Source organism: Anas acuta, chromosome 12 (genome assembly GCF_963932015.1).
Source record: "Anas acuta chromosome 12, bAnaAcu1.1, whole genome shotgun sequence".
Classification (NCBI taxonomy): domain Eukaryota; kingdom Metazoa; phylum Chordata; class Aves; order Anseriformes; family Anatidae; genus Anas; species Anas acuta.
This window is the reverse complement of record NC_088990.1, coordinates 8,795,335-8,813,664: the sequence shown is the minus strand read 5'-3', so window position 1 is coordinate 8,813,664 and position 18,330 is coordinate 8,795,335. Positions and strand designations below refer to the sequence as shown.

The 18,330-nt window shown below is 40.6% G+C and overlaps 1 protein-coding gene across 9 annotated transcripts in view; it reads right to left on the bottom strand.

Annotated features, from left to right (window-relative positions):
- Positions 1-18,330, bottom strand: part of ARNT2 (aryl hydrocarbon receptor nuclear translocator 2) — a 175,542-nt gene that overhangs the window by 84,388 nt on the left and 72,824 nt on the right. Inside the window, exon 1 of one of the 9 annotated variants that reach the window (XM_068696310.1) lies at positions 2,476-2,540. The exons of the other annotated variants lie outside the window; for them this stretch is intronic. The gene's annotated coding sequence lies outside the window, so the exon portion shown is untranslated. Of the gene's footprint in view, positions 1-2,475; positions 2,541-18,330 lie in introns of those variants that run through there. 9 annotated transcript variants of the gene reach the window in all.

Below are 18,330 nucleotides of genomic sequence, written 5' to 3'. Positions count from 1 at the left end.
CAGGCCCTTAAAATCAGAAGGATTTCCCTTAAGGGACAGCCAGGTATGACAGCCCTATGTGTACAACCATGCATAAGACACCCAATTTACCTTTCCACTTCAGAGCCCACCATGCCAAGGCACCACCAGCCACTGCGTGACCTCTTACAGCTTTCACAAAACCCCAGGGGATGGATGCACCCTGCTAACAAAAGCAGTCAGCTTTCCAAGCTTTCTTTCCTGCCATCAAATATTTTTTTTTTGAGTTCTGAAGAGGGTGAAACCAGAGGGTGGGCTGGGTCTCCCCAAGCCACGTCAGGCACATAGCGAGGAAAGCAATGCAGTACTCAGTACTTTGGATCACTCAGTTCCCCACCAAAGCAAGCAAGGCAGCAGAGGAGCATCCTCCTTCCACGGTCTCAGTGCACAAGCAGTGACACCAGAGCACAGAAGGGAGGCTCCAGGGGCAGAGCTGACAAAGTGACCCTACTGCAGCTTCCAGTACCCAGCTGAGCATCACCCAGGCTGGACAGCAGCTCTAGAAATGGAAGCACTGGATTGTGGCTGCAAAGCCTCTGCTCACAAACTGAGCTGCTTCCTGCCTTCCCCTCCAGGTTGCAAGAACGTCTGGGGAGACGACGGAAGAGGTTTGAGCTGCTTCCCAAATTATTTCCATCTCTGTTGCTTTTGGATGCTTGCTGATGAACAGATCTTTGATGTTATTTACATTTATAAAAGAGGGTTTTATAAGCAGGGTGGGATAACTACAAAATGGGCTGGTAAGAAAAGTAGGAAAGAGATATCTTGGAAAACAAAGGCCAGTGTGGGAGGACAGAGCCAGAAGAATCCACTAGAACAGCCAGCTTCTTCTCTAAACACCGGAGACCAGAGAAGGTTACTGTATGTCCCTGCTCCAGAAGGAGAGACAGGGGACAAGTAACCCCGCATAGACCACAATCTCTGACAGAAATATTGTCATAGATGGGTACTTCATGGAGCTTATTACCTTAAAAAAAAAAAAAAGAAAGTGTGCATTGGTCCAAGACCTAATAACAGTCATCATCAGAAGAGTCAGATGTCATTGTCTTAAGTTGCATGAAAACACATTTTGGGCAGCCCCCTAAAGTAAACGAAGCTATTCTGCTGTAGCACAAACTAGTATCAAAGCCCATCACTGCAGAAACAGGTGTCAAGTTGGTTACCCCCCAAAATTAATTAAAGTTAAATAAAAGAAAGGACGTGGTCAACAATCAAAGGATGATGTTTCAAGGCCCACATCCACACAGATGTTAATACTGATGCTCACAGGAGGGTCTCAGCAGCAATGAACAATAGGTAACAAACTGTTCTCTTTCTGAGATTGGACTTCTCGAGTAGACTCTCCTTCTGCCAACAGAAATAAGACAAATATTGCTTACTTTACCCAAAATTAAAACATAAGTATAAAAGTATAATGTTCAGAAAGCAAAACAATGTCAGGCTGAATGCTCAAGAAAATCATCTATAACCTTCGTGGCAGTGCTCTGAAAAATAACTTGTTTAAAAGAAGTTCTTTAGCGTCAAACAGAAATTTCTGCTGAAAAATGCACACAGTATGTAATTTCAAGGTTAGAAGTTGACCTACAGATCAGCCAAAGAACACAGAAATGCTATTAACGTAGAATTCAGCAAAACACTCACATTTGCAGTGGATATTCTTCCAGTTACAGACCAGATGACCTAAGAGGCCTTGTGTTATCGCTGCCACGCCTGGGCGCAGGCCTGACTCTGCCATAATCCTCACAGGGACCCCGAGGAGCTGCACTAATCCTGGGACAACATCACTGAGCATCATGAAAGCAGCAGAATTGGTCTCTATGCTTCTGTCCAGAATTAAATTTACTGCTGAATACGTCAATCTCTGCTCAAACTTTTCTCCAGTGCAGTATATACCAGATATATTTATATACAGATATATACACAAGATATATTTGAGGATTTCAAAATAATTTAAATCTGCAAATGTACATAAAATATACAGATAAAATACAGGGATTTACTCCCAGAAAGTTCCAAGTTAATCTCAAATTGTTGCAGAGACCTGTACAAAAAGAGCTAGAGGGATTACAAAGCAGAAGACAGAAAGCAAGCTAAATGTTGCATGGGGATAACTTGGAAGCACATGTGAACCACAATCACAGGAATCACTGGACGGGACAACACACCTGGATGAATCTGGGCTTTCCTCTTGAGTTTGGGAATTACTAAATCACAGCTCTTAAACACAAGCAGCAGATCTCAAGCCCCAGCCCAAATCCATGGAGTGAAATCCTGCTCTAGCTCCTCCTGGCTTGCTCACTGGCTTAGACACACGTCCGAGGAGCAAGGCTCTGCAAGTCCAGCTTACAGAAGGACCTGTTAGCCACGTTATTTCCAGCATGCCAAATCGTGCTCTTCTCACCTACACATGCCAACATTAAACCCACAGCCTACAGGAGGTGACAGAAATGCTCTCACCAACTTCAATGGGCTCTGAATCTCTGACGTCAAGTTTAATGACCAGCTCCAGGTCTGCTATGACATGTCAGGTATCACGGAGCATGCTCTCAGCAAGGCTCTCTTATCCTTCAGCATTTACTGTAATTGACGGGATTAAAGTCAGATACCAGCATCTGATTAGACTAACAGGATTCTCCTTATATAAGGAGAAATGTAACAGATTCCTGGCCACTAATCCACAGAATGACCAAGATGTCAATCACCTCCAAGTAAACATGGATCTAAGGCTAAATACAGAAATACGAATGATCCCTCTCCCTCAAACAGCAACATCCACGGACATTTTAAGTGTTCCAAGAACGCAGATTTCACAAAGTTCTTTGGAAGCTGCATCCTTCCATGCCCTGAAGTCATTCAGGGGTTAGATGCATCTCAGCAAACAGGTTCTGATTGCAGTCATTTGCAAAGGAGGGTTTCTGCCTAGCACAGAGACATTCAGGAATAAACTAAATTGTATCTCTTACTTTAGAATATGCCAGTGAACATATGAAGCCATCACGTAGCCAAAAATATTTCACAGAAACACCTATGCTAAAACCAAGCTGCATATTTAGTCATTGCTTTTGCATGTTATCTACGGAGATTATAAAACAAGAGATGACTTTAAATGAATATCGGAATTAAAACATTTCATTGTTCCCGTTAACTCTGTTCAATACTGTTTTATTGCAGCTCACTGCCAGATACTTTAAATAGACTCCACATCAGAAAGATCTACTGTACAGAGAGGATATGCAGAAAAGCAAAAATATCCTTTTCTATGCTAACACAATTATCATAGCAAATAAATCAGGAAATAGAATAAATCCCACCTTTAAAGAAGACTCTTTCAAAGATGCTATTTCTTTCCTGTGAACAAAACCTTCTTGGAGAGAAATTTTATCCGCATATAAGAAGTGTCAGAAACCTCTGGGAAGAAATGTAGCAGCATTGGTATTCTGCTCAGAAAATGTCATCACAGATCTGTTTACCTTAACTGTGGACCATGATTCAGCCAGTGACAACCGTCTTGCATACTGATCAATTTATTTGCAGCAAAATTACTAACATTTTCTACTTTAACCATTTAGGTTCTGGAAACAGCTACTAAGAAAGGGAGGGCTTTTGTGAATAATATATAAATTCTACTTCATTTTAAAATTTCTCCTCCACCAAAATCAAAATGCCCTGTACTTTGGGGAGGGGGGTGTGTCTCTCACAATCTCAAAGAATAATTAGGGCACATTGTGAGGAGTTACTGGAGAAATGCTCCCTTTTAAAAAATTAATATCAGGGATTTATCATCCTTCAGCATCACAGATGAACACTAAGAATACATGAAGGTGGGGGGGAACGATGTGATTAAGCTCATCGTTTTGGGACACGGCAGAGACTGTCACAGACCTTTTAAGAGATGCCCTAAGTGGTGGTCTGGAGGCCAAATCCAGCTATGATGACCACTGCCTTTGCTGTGACACCAACAGCTGTCAGGACAACGAAACCAATCCAGGAGATATCTATCACATCGGGTAGACTACCCATCGGGTAGACTGGGAGAGTAGCTTGAGAAGACAAAGAGCTGAAATCCTGCGTGGTGCCTCCACATTTCACTGCTGTGTCCCAAGGGCAGTTAAAGTCCTGGCATCTCAGTACTAACCATACCTTCTGCATGCCTTGTAGTCCATCACGGGGATGTGCAAAAGGAGGTAGGGTCCAAAAAATTTACTTTTGGGCTCTACTTGTAATTTTAACCGATACAGTTTTGGTCTACTTTATGGGAATTCTTCCTTTAGGTGCCCAACTAGTTGTGAAAGAGGAGATGGATACCTGCTTCTTCCTTCTTCCCATCTTCCCGACGAACTGCATGACACCATTTTACCTTCTCACATAATCCTGTGTATTTTTCCCTAGCTGGTTTTCAATTTCTCATTCATAATTCTTTGTTATCTCTTCTTGGCCTATTCAGTATTTGGCTTAGATGAACTATTCCTTGTACTCCGTGTAATAAGCTAACAAATCCAACTTGGCTGACAAGTCATGGTACACTTCAACCCCCTCCCTTCTCACCAAATAATAAGAGGTTGATGGAACTCAAAACATGGAGGAAACACTAAAAAAGATGTCTCAGTGGCTCCTGTTCTGAAAGCTTGTCTCTAGTCTCAGAAAATAATAAACCCCTCAGAAGAAGGCTTGTATCTTCACCAAGGAATAAACTTTGAAGACTGTCACCTGAACCTCAGTACCTGGCCTGCCTCTGAACTTCAGTAATGCTTTGTCACTGCATACGGAGTGGATTTAACTCCAGCAGAACATCTCTTAGGTCTTCACCACGTTATGATGGACTGACTCACTGGAAAGAAGTGCTTCTTGCACCCAAAGTCTATTAAGCACACCAAAAACCAGGTCAGAAGCAAATCCAAAGACCTGGACCAGCCTTGCAGTGAAAACACAACCTCAGCCTCAACCACACGGCAACAGACTCTTGGGTATAAATAGTCGCAAGTGGGAAAGTGTAGGTGCAAACCGAGCAGGGAAGTAGGGTAGTCACTGCAAAGGGACAGTTTGCAGAGAGGATGAAAATCCAGCTTTGAAAGGCTGCTTCAGGGTGGATGGAGCATTAATTAAAACAAAAGAGGCCAAAGTTTAGCTTACATGAAGGGTCATGGTAAAACTGCAGCCAGGATGGTTTGAATCTGACCCTGTCTGGTCTTAGGCCACTGCATACACAATCATACGCTGATAACACATAGTTCTTCATTTTTTTTCTGCCTTAATTTGTTCTGGCTTTATTGATATTATTTCAGTTGATATTAGTGACACGTGGCAAAAGTACTAATTAAACGATTCTGCATTACAAAAAAAATTAGGCTTCCCACACAATGCATCATTTCCATTTAAAATGAATGGTGATCCTCCCTCCTCCTCTGACATTTTGTATTTGCCAAAAATAACTGCATAATTATAAGTTGTGTGCAAGAAACAGAAGGTAACATTCAAAGTTATTTTCCATATTTTTTACTTACTGTGTCAGAACGAGCAAATACAATCTATGGCTATTCTGTTATGCAAAATGGGCCAAGGCTAACCCATTTATGAACTCACAAAAAGTGAAGCATACGCCCAGCCTGGGCAAACAAACAAGCTGAAAAATAATAACGTGCAATGACTTTCCTTCAAGTTTCTCAGAGACGGATCACGCTCAGTCCATTAACTCATCATTTAACAAGTCTGTTTCATTTAGCTTGTTTGGGTTGGCATTCAATTAGAAATTCATGCACACGATTTTTTTTTTTCCTTTTTAAAACAGAACACTTGCTGTATTTCAACCAGTAAACACCAGGAGGGAAAGCGGAAGCTGCAAGGGAAGCCAGAGCTGCACTGAAGCCAGGCACGGTCACACGGACCTAGGCAAAACACCTGCACGTGGAGCTGCACCAGAAGATCCTCACTCATTATTAGTTAAAAAGGGCTTGGTAAGGCTCTGACATTTTGTGGCTCAGCAGGAAAGCCAACAGCCAACTGGGTTGCTCTCAATTTGTTCCAGTACAAGCTAAAATAACAAAACCAAACAAACAAAACCACCACCACCAAACAACACGCGTCACTGCACCATTAGCTCTACCGGGATTCCAATTATGTCTAAATTCCACTGCATCTGCCTCCGCACTAAGACTTGAATTCTTTCTACACAGAAAGCAAAAGGCTCTCATCCAACCACCCCTTTATTTCCTGCACTGCTCCACGTGCTGTCCCTTCCTGGACGTCCCCGTGACTATGTGCCTAAAACAGAACGGCTCAGTCGGGGTTCCTTGCACTGCCTGTCCCCTCTTGGGAACCACCCCAAGGCTGTCCACTAATCAAGTGCAAAGGGAAACCATTTGAGTTAAACTGTCCTACAAATTGTCCCTGATATTTTTTTTTTTAAATCTCCCTGCACCATTTTTACTTCTTTCCATGCCATCTTGACCAGCCATGACCAGCTCTGGATGCTCCAAGCTCCCTGCAACAAGAAGCTGCGGGTGCTAGAAGGCTGTAGGGGCTTTAGAGCCTGCCCAAAACGGTGGAAAGGAAACCTGCTGAGAGCTATTCAATACAAATGTCATGCCTGGCTCAGGAAGGCTCTGAGTCACGCATGGCTGAGGGGTGGGAACATACCCAGGGGAGCACCAGACATGCTTGCCCTGATTTTATACTCCTTCAAGCATCTGCTTTGGCCAGTGCTGGAAAAGGCATGCTGAGCTGGATGAACCTTTTGTCTGGGACAGGGCAGCCAGGTTGTACATGATGAGCAGGGCACACCACGTTTCTCAAGCTTGCTTCTTCTCCAGAGGTAAGAAATTAGCCAACTCCCACTACTAGATTATTTCATAAATAATCAAATTAAGCATTTGTCATAGCACGTCCTTACTCCTGATGACCAATTACTTGTTTTATATAGACATGGCTATTTGTCCTTCCTCAAACTCTTCATCTTGTTTCATTTTCCTGTTCTGCAAGATAATTGTCCAAAGATGTTTACAAGCTAACACGCTTTAATAAATTCCTTTGCAACTATTTTATGAGAAATAAATAATAGCAATGCGAACAGATAAACTATTGAGCAGTTACTATGCCATCGTTTGAGACTTTATTTTTAAATAAGTAATCTGAAGATGAGTGAATAAAAACAACAGCTCACTTCTATCAAGAAGTCTGGTTTCTTGCTGTCTAGCCATCTTTTTTTTTTTTTTTTTTTTCCAAGAAGCTGGTTTAGATTTTGGCCAAAGTTCAGTGGTTGTACATGAACAAAATCAATTTGAGTTCAAATGTCAACTTGAAATTGTTTTGAAATTATCATTAGGATAATTATAATGGTATAAGCAAGAAAAGCCTCACCACGTTTCCCTGGAGTTCACATCAACAATACAACAGTGCTCTCCTTTCACAGAGGTAGCCTGCTCTGAGCTCCTATCAATCTCAAAAACATACCGAATAGCTGTAAATATGCCATGAAATAAAGGTAATGGGTAGTAAATTTGCCTACAAGATTGACCTTAACAAAATGCAGACTGGGGTAGCCTAGCTTTCCTAGGAATCCAAAGCCTTCTCTTGACTATTTCACTTTTCATCCCGACCCAGAAATGTAAATGAAAGTCAAATTACGTTACTTGAGAATCAACATCACTTGATTCTTGTCCATATTTTCTGTAAAATTATTTATGATAAGTCAGCTCTCGAATTTCATGAGCATGGAAGGCAGTATTTATACATATAATTTTTGATTTGACTTGGAAGAACTTTAACTAGACTTATCTTAAATATAGAGCAGAGCTTTTTTTGAGTGAATTCATGTGTGGTCCCCTCTTAGCTACTTCACATAAATATTCTTTTAATCCATTTTCATTGAGGTGGACAGGCACTGTAAGCATGGTCTAAGCTCACGGGTACATGTATTTACACTATTTATCCTAAACTTAAAATTGCAGCTCTGCAGAGCCTGACCAAGAAGCGGTGTCTTGTGCCTGACCTGCCTACTACAACAGAGCATGGGTCAGACACCCAGAGAAATCACCACTGGTGGTCAGTTCAGAGCCAAGTCATCAAGGGATGCTAAGGAAGACAAAGAAAGATCTGAACAAAGTACATCTGATAAAGCGATGTCTGTCCAACAACATAAGACTAAACTGACCACTGCTGCTGTGGCAGTGGACCACGAGCTGTCCTGCAAGCCACTGAGCTGGGGTCAGAGACCTGAGCCTTGGGGATGCACCCACACACAAGGACATCCAGTCCCACCACCTGTAGAAAGCTCAGGAACAACACAGTCCAACCACAAAGATACAAAATTTAGACCACTCCGATTGAAATTATTCATTGTAAATCACTTACTCATATCCTTCAAACACCTTTATTACAAAGATTTTTTTAAGTTTGCCTCAGAAGAGTATGTTAATTCTAAATTCTATTCAGAACAACAACTCCTGTTAGCAAATACTTAATTATCAGTGTATTTACAGTGTCCTTGGGCACTGTTGGGTAATCACAATTCTATTGTTTCCATTAAACAATATTTTATTGATAGCACTAATGACTTCAGTTCTGCTCGATCAACAAGCAAATGATGCCTATTTGATGTTACGATAATTAATTGGCCTTTCAGGTGTTTCCACATCCCAATTTATTACTACAAGTAAGAATATTTGTGTGAAATACCCTAAAAAGAATATCAGTATGCATCACAAAAGATGTTCTAAAAATAGTATGGTTTCCTATTGCTCCTTTTCCTCAAAATTTCTTAAGCAACGTTCTCTGTGTAAAAGTTGGGGAGGAAAACAAACACAGCTCCATTTTAAAAACCCAACCTGACACTTGCGTATTTAATATCAACTTCATTTTATCCCTCACTGAAATTCAAGCAAGTCAAAGATTTTCTGATTGACGTTTTTTTTAATTTTTCTTTCTAGAGACGGGAAAAAACAGCTGTCTTCACTTTTCCATAGCAGAGACGAGGATCAAAAATTTCATGCGACTTGAACAAGGTGCACAAGTGAATAGACAGGTTGTGTGATCCATTATTTCAAACCATTGTTTTTCTAAACTCCCGGCCCAATTTATGAAGCTCTGTATCCCAGCCTTCAGATCTGGAAAAGGTCTGTGGACAGGGAAATTCCAGATTCAAATCTCACTGGACCTCAAAAAGATGCCTGAAAAAGCATCCACCAGTCAACCCCCCGCCTACAGACTGCACCTTTCAGGGCCCTGGATGCGTTCAGTTTAACCTCCGGCAGAGGACAGCCTTAGGAACATCTTCTGAAACTCCCACTGCTCTGACATACCAACCTGTATTAGCAGTTGCCCGTGTCTTTGAAGACAAGTTTCCCCAAAAGCTGAATTTTTCTGCCTTCCAAAAAGGCTACAAAGGTCTTAATGATTTTTCTACCCATCACTGCCCCAGGATCATTAATTACACTGTTAGAACAGTCTGCCTTTAGGTAATTTCAAGAATTACATCTTTCATGTCTGCAAATAAAAATACAGTAAAAGCCCACAGGCTTTTGGAAATTCAGCGGTAGCTGCATTTGATTTTTTTTTTTCTTTACTTTCTAGAGTGTTTCATTCCCACACGTGCCCCAAAGAGAACAACCCAATGATACGGAGTCAGGGAAATCTTGATAGGCACATAGTAAATACAAAACACTGCTATGCTCTGCTGCTGAAGGTTCTTTGGTGTTACTTCACATTTATTGAATGAATACTGAGCCTTATACTTTGCTTTTGTCAGAATTACCAATTTTAAAACAAAAGCAATTATGGTTCCAATAGAGCTCTGCTGGGCTTTCAAGAAGCGTTCTGCTGTAACAGCTATGCTCTTGTTGCTTTTTCAAAATTACAAAGTACAAGAATATGCTGGATGCTCACATCCCAATGTACACATTAAATATGATCTCACTGACATCCATTACAAGCCTCTTGTTCACAAAAGTATACAGACGGTTCTGTGGATACAAAAAATATGGGAACAAAGAATGACACTGAAAAAAAACTCACTACAAACAAATTGGATGTTTGTCAAAAAACAAGCTGCGTATTTGTCTATAAATATTGATCAAATTCAATTTTTAACTTTCATATTTGCTGATGGAAGAGCAGCACAGATGAGCACAAAGGACACATACAGTTACTCTGAATGCCAAACACGGCAATTGTGTCCCAGCTACTACAGGAACTCTACAGTGGTAGCAGCCCAAGGCATTAACCATAGAAATCACCACAAATGCCTTATCATTACATTTCAACATCAGGACAAATCCTGATCTGATTTCTGAAAACATATTTACTTGAAATCAAGTCTCTCTGAAAGAGTTTGAGTTAACATACCAACCAAACACCCCCTATAATGCATTTTCCTACTTTTTGGATTCAGCTCTCAAACACACAACACTTGAAAAATTACTCATAATATTAACTTTATTTTTCATACAGTTTTTTAATTTGTGTATGTGTATAAGGCAATCAATATTTTGCTCTCAAGCTTAATTCAAACTGTACTTGGCTGAGAACAAACCAACATGTTTTCAAAGGCAGACTGAGTGACCATAAGTCAAGAGAGCAAGGAATGAGTTGTAAAGCCTGTATTAAGATTTTATAGCCAGGTCGATGATTGGTAGTTTAGCAATGAAATAGCTATCAATCTGTGCTCGTGGGTATACCTTCCAAAGATGCTAAGAATACACATTATACCAACATCATAGCCACCATATAAAGAAAATACAAATTAGTGGTTATTAATGTGCCTAGAATAAATAATAATTGTTGTTTAAAAGGCAAAAGAAAATGTGTATTTTGCTTTTTATCTCCCCTTCTTCCCAATGAGAGAAAAATGTTCTTTGCTAGACCAACATAATACAGGTTTGTTATTAAAATATTATCAATTACATAACAATGAAAAAAAATAAAGATATTCAGGCACTCCACACTGTCCTACAGATATATTATTTTATAACTGAACTAATCTCACAGATGCACATAAAAAACCATCCCAGACAGCAGGACCATAAAAAAACATCCCAGTAAGCAGGACAGGCAAAGTGGAGGTATGAGAACTGGAACAAAAATCAGATGACTGGCAACTCTGGCACAGGGATATTACATGACTTGTCAGAGGTTAAGTAGGAAGTCTGAAATCAGTTTGAACCCTGGCTAGTGCCTGTAGCACAAATCTGTCTTTCTTCTCCGGTCACTTCTCTGACAGGAGGTAGCCAGCCAGCAGTAAAACTGAAAAATGCTGGCAGCTTGTAATGGCCAAGAATTCTCCTGCACAGCAAGAATTTATTGGTCTCCAAAACTCTTATTCATAATTACCACAGACGCTTTAAATTGAGCAACGATGAAAGAACATTTTGTCCTGAAGATCATCTTGGAAAACCAATCCCAAGAAAGGGGTACAGGTGGAGCTGCAGCGAGCTCTGGTGCATTACAGACACACATTCCATCCCAAGAGATGGAGCCACGACCACCCACACCCCAAAACTTTCACCACATGTAGGGCTCTCCTTGTGCAAAGCCAGGACTGATTCTGCTTGCGTCCTACTCGGTTACACCAAGGACATGAAAGGTTTTGTACATCATCAGTAGATGAGGCAGAGCCACTTCCTTAATGACATATCAACCTTTTCATCAAAGCAGTCAGGTAGCGCTTTAGAGAAGGAATAAGAAAGCATGTGCCAGCTATGCGAGTAATGAATAGTTTTCCTCAAGCAAAACATAATTCAGCATGAATTTCATGTAAATGTTCTTTCCACCCACCCACAGATCTCCAACTGATTCTATCCAACCAAAATGCCAACGAGTAAAACCACTTATCCCTTAATTTGGTTATTGTACCACAGCATTAAGATTTTGTTTTACAGCACCTTCCTACAGCTGCTTCACCTCAAAAACTACTTAGATATTTCCATGGTCTCCTTTTCTAAAACACACATGGAACCTGGAGGAAGAAATACAAGCAGCAAAAGGGAAAACTCTGGAGAAAGCCAGCTGGTATGCTTACAGTATGCGTGGCTAGAATGCCTATCTCAAGGTCACAGAAATACTGTAAAAGAAATTCAGATTGGCAGCTTTCACTAAAATGTTGAAATCTTAAGCCATTTACTGTTGAGAACCAAAGGGCTAAAGTAGCTGAACGAGGACACCATTAAAAAAAGAAAAAAGTCTTGAGCCAGCAAATACTTTGGAAACTTACAATGGTAGCTTGTTTGCTGAGCAGAAGAGTAGCAAAATTTATTTGATTTACTACTACATCTCAGAGAGCACGGGTTCATTTGTTATATCAGGAAGACATCACAGACTACACTAAGTAGAGAAGCACTTGATTTCAGTTAGAAGAAATAAAACTAACAACAGCTATCATTCAAGAACCAAGTCTCAAGCTTTAATAACCTACAAGAGGAACAAAAGACTCTTATAAACCTCTGTACTTCACAACGCCCATCAGCTACAAAGAAGGAAGAAAATTCTCTGTTGCAGTTTTATTCCGTAAGTATCCATAATAGAAGTGTTATAATTATTCTAAAATGTCCATAACAGACAAAATTTTGGATAGGAGATCCTTGTAGCTCAAGTCTGATCTGCTGTTTTGTTGTTAGTGAGAATCCAGCTGAGCCTCACCTGCATAACAGGAGAACAATTCTTAACTCACAGCATGGACAGCTTCTGGCATGAGCCTGCAGAGACCTTCCACATCTTTCAGTACCTGAGGACAAGTGTAAGATTTGGATTCTGCAGACTTCGTCGTGTGACTTTTGGGGAAGATATTCATGTTTATTTAAGACACCCTTAACCCCACAGTCCACTGTCCTCTTTGCTGGAAACCACCACCATGAGGAGAGAACCGAAGATGCCCTCAACACCCCCAGCTGCTAATGGTTGGAGCTCAGAGATAGATGTCGCCCAAACCTGCCCCGTGAGCCTCTAGCCTACATGGGGGCAGAGGTACAGCGGAGGGGGAGCACAGCACCTCCAGCCCACTCAGCACCACAGCTGGGCACCTCCAAGAGCCGGGCAGGAAGGAGCCATCCATCCTCCTGCAGGACAGGCAGAGACCAACCTCTTTCCAGCCAAACTGTGCCAGAGAACACCCCCTCCAAAACCACTTTTTTGGAGGAAACTTATTTTGCCTTATAAAATTTCTACAAGAAAGGAGCTGAAGAATAATTATCAGGACTCCAGCCCACCTTTTAAACGTGCCCACACATTCAGAAGCTATTCTTATTTTCCAGTCTTCGTGAAAGAGCTTGAAAACGCTCCCGTGTTTTTCTCAGTGATGGTTCATTTACTTTAATTTCAACAATGAAAGTGCATACTTCAAACCTTCACTGGTAAGTAAAAATACAACGCAGCTAAGATGCAATTGCTGCTCCCACAAACCCAATCACCCAGCAAATTAAATTTCACCCTTTTTTCCACAAAAACATCAACAAGATGAATTAGTAAAAGAATATTTATCCTAGGAACACCGAAACCTTTACATACCTCCAAAAATTTACCTTTGTATTCCTATGGCTGCTGAAAATCCCAAAAAATAAAGGGAAGTTTTCGTTATGCAGCCTTGTTTTCTTCTGGTCAAATCACTTATTACAGGAAGTGCAGAGCAAGGTGACACAGCTATGCACAGACAGCCAGTCAACCTCTTCAGATGCCCTAAAAATATAAATCATCAGAAACCATCGGTGTCCCCACATACTCTGACATGAACAGGACTCACGGGGGCAGTCAGACCGACCCCTGTTTCTCTGAGCTCTGTCACAGGGCCAGCCTCTGCAGGCCTCTGCTAAATGAGCTGCCTCTCAGCGGCTGCGAACACAGGAATTTAGCATCTCAAAACCAAGCTCTTCTAGCTGAAAATACTTCAAGGCTCTGAAGCTGGACTCCAAACGGAGCTAGCAGCTTTGCCTGCTGGATGCGGAACAAGGGAACTCCAGCTTTTCTGGAGCCATACTGGCTCTGCAGTACCAACAGCACCGCATTTTTTTGGTCAATAAACAGCTCAAACATGACTCAGAGGGCAGTGACACACAGTAGCTAGTGCCATTTTATAGCTAATTTTATGACTATAATCCTCTTCCTACGGCTACTGTTACAAAACCAGCACCTAATCTCAGGGGTGTCCGACTTGCCCTGTGATGACGAGGGTCAGAGGGTGTTGGGAAGACGAACCACTTTCCAGGTGACAAAGGCTCAGCAAGTTCAAACACTGGTCTCATTCTGACATGCTGGTCAGCCACCTAACCACCACCCTGGCCCTCTTCGGGACATCACTGAATAAGTTCAAGATTCATGCTGGATGCAAGTCTGTTTTTACCTGTCATGGTAATATGTGAAGACTGGGGATGCGCTGGGCACCCAAGTAACAGGTCAATTTGTATTATCAAAAGAACTGCAAATTAAATAAGATTTGAAACTACTGACGTGATCTATACATAAGGTGTTACTTTAAATCTCTTTGCATTCAAAATAGCCTGTTTTACCTCAAATTTTAAAAGCGTTTCCAGCTCAGCTTGATTTTCCATCCAGATATTATAGGCAATGCAGTTTTAAAAATACAGGCATTGCAAGAACATGTCACAGCACCCAGATGTCCACCTACCTTTCCTAACGGAGAGAGCCAGCAGCAACCAGTCCCTCAGGTTATTTACCCGCATGAAATTCTGTTCTGGATTATTACTGGCAAAGCACTGGAGAACATTTTTCAAAACCAGGCCTGTGTGTTCCATCGAAACAGATTTTGCTTTTACCTCCGAGGAATACAAATATGCAGTGTTTTTGTTCTTTGCAGCTCAGTGATTTACTGGCATGCCTCTTCCCATAAAATATTTGCATATATCTGAGAGTCAAACTGTTCTGATACATTCTGTGTTTGCCAGGAAGTGAACGCTTCAGTTCAGTGTAACTGAACATTTAAAACAAGGACAGGCACCAGGACAAATGGCAGCATAATTAACATACCAATGAAGAGCCAGTTGTTAATTACTACCCATTTCAGGCATTTTGTATGAGCAACTTACCTGAAAAGCCTTCCCATCTGTATGCTGGCAAAGCCAGTAATTAAACAATTCAACACCCCTTTTCCTTGATTGGAGAAAAAAATATGTAATTATTTTATATTATTCTATTTGTCACATGCAGTTGACATTTAGATGAGAAAAACAGCAGCAGCCCAAACCTAAACATTTAAAATTAACATTATGAGCTGTCCTTGAACAAAACAACAACACATATACATGTAGAGAAGATGTAAACTAATAGATGGTCCTAATTTGAGCCAATTGATAATACCTTGTAGTAGCTGCTCCAGTACATAAAAGGCTGCACAGCTGCTACCTAGAAGAAGACGGACTTTTCTTCAAGGAGTTGCTATCAATGGAATGGAGACAACTTATAAACTGTTGAAAGACTTGAGAGAAGCAGCAGTACAATGCCAGGATTCATTTACATTTAGACAAGAGTAACTGAGAAGCCAATGCACAGCTCAGCTCAGCACCACAGTCAAACTGTGGCAGTCACAGGAGTCGTCAGAGAGGCAGGGGCACGCAAGTGGAACGCAGAATCGAAACCGGAGGATACAGATGTGGGAGACAGATTGGCAGAATGGAAATAAAAGCTGACAATAGAAAGGAGGAAGCAGAAAATTTAGAAGCATTCATGAAAATGTATGACATCTAAAAGAAATGATTTCTCTTTCTCCACATGCAGATGGCATTGCCCAAGGAGGACTAGCATGCTTTGGGTACAAAAAAAGGAAATCACATCTATCTCGAAAGCAGCTTCTAATTCATTACCCATTGCATGACTGTGGTCATTAATTCATGTAAATGATAAACTCAAGACAGATAAAAGACAGTTTATTAATGTTGCCTTTTTCAACATAAATCCATTTGAAATGCTGACTACTCAAGGTAAAGTTGCAACCATCTCATCTCTTCTGAAAAACACGGTGCTCTATGCTTGCTACTGAAGTTCCAAACCATGCAACTTACTCATCTAAAAGGCCAGTATATTTGCTGAAATCCTGAAATACTTTGTGATAAAAATACTCCTTCTGAAGTAGGCAAGAAGAGGAAATATGGTCCACATGAATTTATCCAATCAATTCCTTTTCATTACTAACTTGATATAAACAACAAAGGCTGAAAAAAGCAAGAAAACTAAAGACAGGTATGAGCATCAGATCTACCAGTTTGAAGATCTTCCAAGAGTATGCGCTGGCTAAGTAGGGCAATTGTTTTTATTTCATCAACCAAAAGTATTCCCTCCATACTCAAATTAATTTGGATAAGCAGTTATCTAAATTAATATTGGTGGTTTTGTTTTATTTTGTTTTGTTGTTGTTTTGTTTGGTTTGTTTTTTTATTTTTACAACAGAAGATGAAGAATGATTCACTTCTAGCATTTTTTTTTTCTTTGGTTACAATGTGCATCCACTTTGGATTATAATCAGAGGCTAAAACGTAGGGCAGCAGCCTTACGCAATTTTTCTCTTTCTCACTACACAGAATGCAGGCTACACGTGGGGCGGCAGGAAATGCTTTACATTCAAACAAAGGAAACATTGTCGGCAAGAATAAACAAGTACCAATTGTTTATATACCGAGCGGCCACCCAAGTTCTCTGAAATTTCAGAATTTCTGCCTCTTTGGTCCAACGCATCTGTTTTCTTGCACAAACTGTTTTAGCAAACGGGTGGAGGAGCACCTCTATATTTTCCGATTTCTTTCCCAAATGGCCTTTATTGATTTTGCTCTTTAGTCAGCAGCAGAACCTAGTTTGGGCTGGTGCCCACGCATTCGTGGTGCTAGCCAGGCAGAGCAACCCCATCCTCATCCATCTCTGAATGCTGCCAGCCATCCAAAGGGATGCTGCCACAAGGTGGACTGGAAAATCTGCAGAAGACCTACAAGAACCGAGACCTACATCCCCACGTCCTAAACTCAAGGCCCCTCTTTCCCCTTTCTATTGTGAAATGTTAATAGCATTATACTTTCTTCAGTTAGCGCTGAATTAACGCATTTCCATTCTTACTTGTCAGTTATCAAGCAGTAAGTCTAAAAAAATTACCCTAAACTACACACACATCTGATCTTCACAAGCCATTTAAGCATAATCTCTGAATTCATCTTCATAATGACAGCCCCATTTCTGTCCTCTTAATAGCAATAATCACTAACTCAAAGGTGTTATTTTGCCTTGATTGTTTTGAAACGGCTGTTTTTTCCTTTCCTACCTAATCTCCACAGCAATTTTTCTTACTGGAAAGAAAAACCAGCAGTACCATCTGGTATTACAGGAATCAGCAATATCTGTTTTGTTTTGCATTTTTATTAAGAGGAACAGGGAAACATTATTCTATTTGAAAAAATATTTGAAACTAATCACAAGCTGCATATGCAAATTTTAAATAAATATTCTGTGTTAGAAGAGATACTTCAAAATATAATGCTTTGGAATCCCTGTAGATTACAAATAACGAAAAAAATATATTTTTTTCAATGCGAGTTACTGTACGAAGTCCTGAAGGTCAAAACGTTATCACAGAACAGTTCAATAGGCATTATCACCTCACACCACTGTTTGACTGAAATAAGGACAAATTCTGCAACAAGAAAGAAATGAAAATAAGAGAAGAAAAAGATCTGTAGCTTTAAGGATCCCATTAGATAATGAGTGTTTAGTTTTTGAGACTTTTTTCAGCATTATCCTAGAAACAAAACTACGTTTTTGCATCCCAGAAACATTAGGGCCCATTATAATCCCCATCAGTAGAACACTCCATTTACTCCCCAGGATGCTGTCAAATTGATTTTGGTGTTTACTGGATAGTCTATATTGTAATGAAGGGCAAAGCTGTTACTACCATAGCAGTAAAACACAACAAACTTGGGGCTCAGCATTAAATAGACAATTTTGAAATCTAAAACACTGAATTAGATTTTTTAATCATCAATTTTAAAGCTGTACCAAAGCTAAAAAAAATAAAAATAAAAGAATTGCCAGGCTGTCAAAGCCAATTCCTTTGTGGGAACATGGAACGGGGCGGCAATAAGCCTCTTCCACATTGCCTAACATCTTAGCAACCTGAGTGCAAATGCAAGGCAGGCTAACAACCCACTTCATTCCCAGAAGGACCACCTGGAATGGGAGAATGATTTATCTCCACCTTGAACTCCCACAAGAAGCGAACGGACACCGACAAAACCAGCTCCCAGCACCCATCCACTTGCCTAAGACAAGAAGCCAGACGCAGGGCTGTGTTACACGTATTCATTCATACAACATGAAGTTTGCTGTTAATTCGTTACA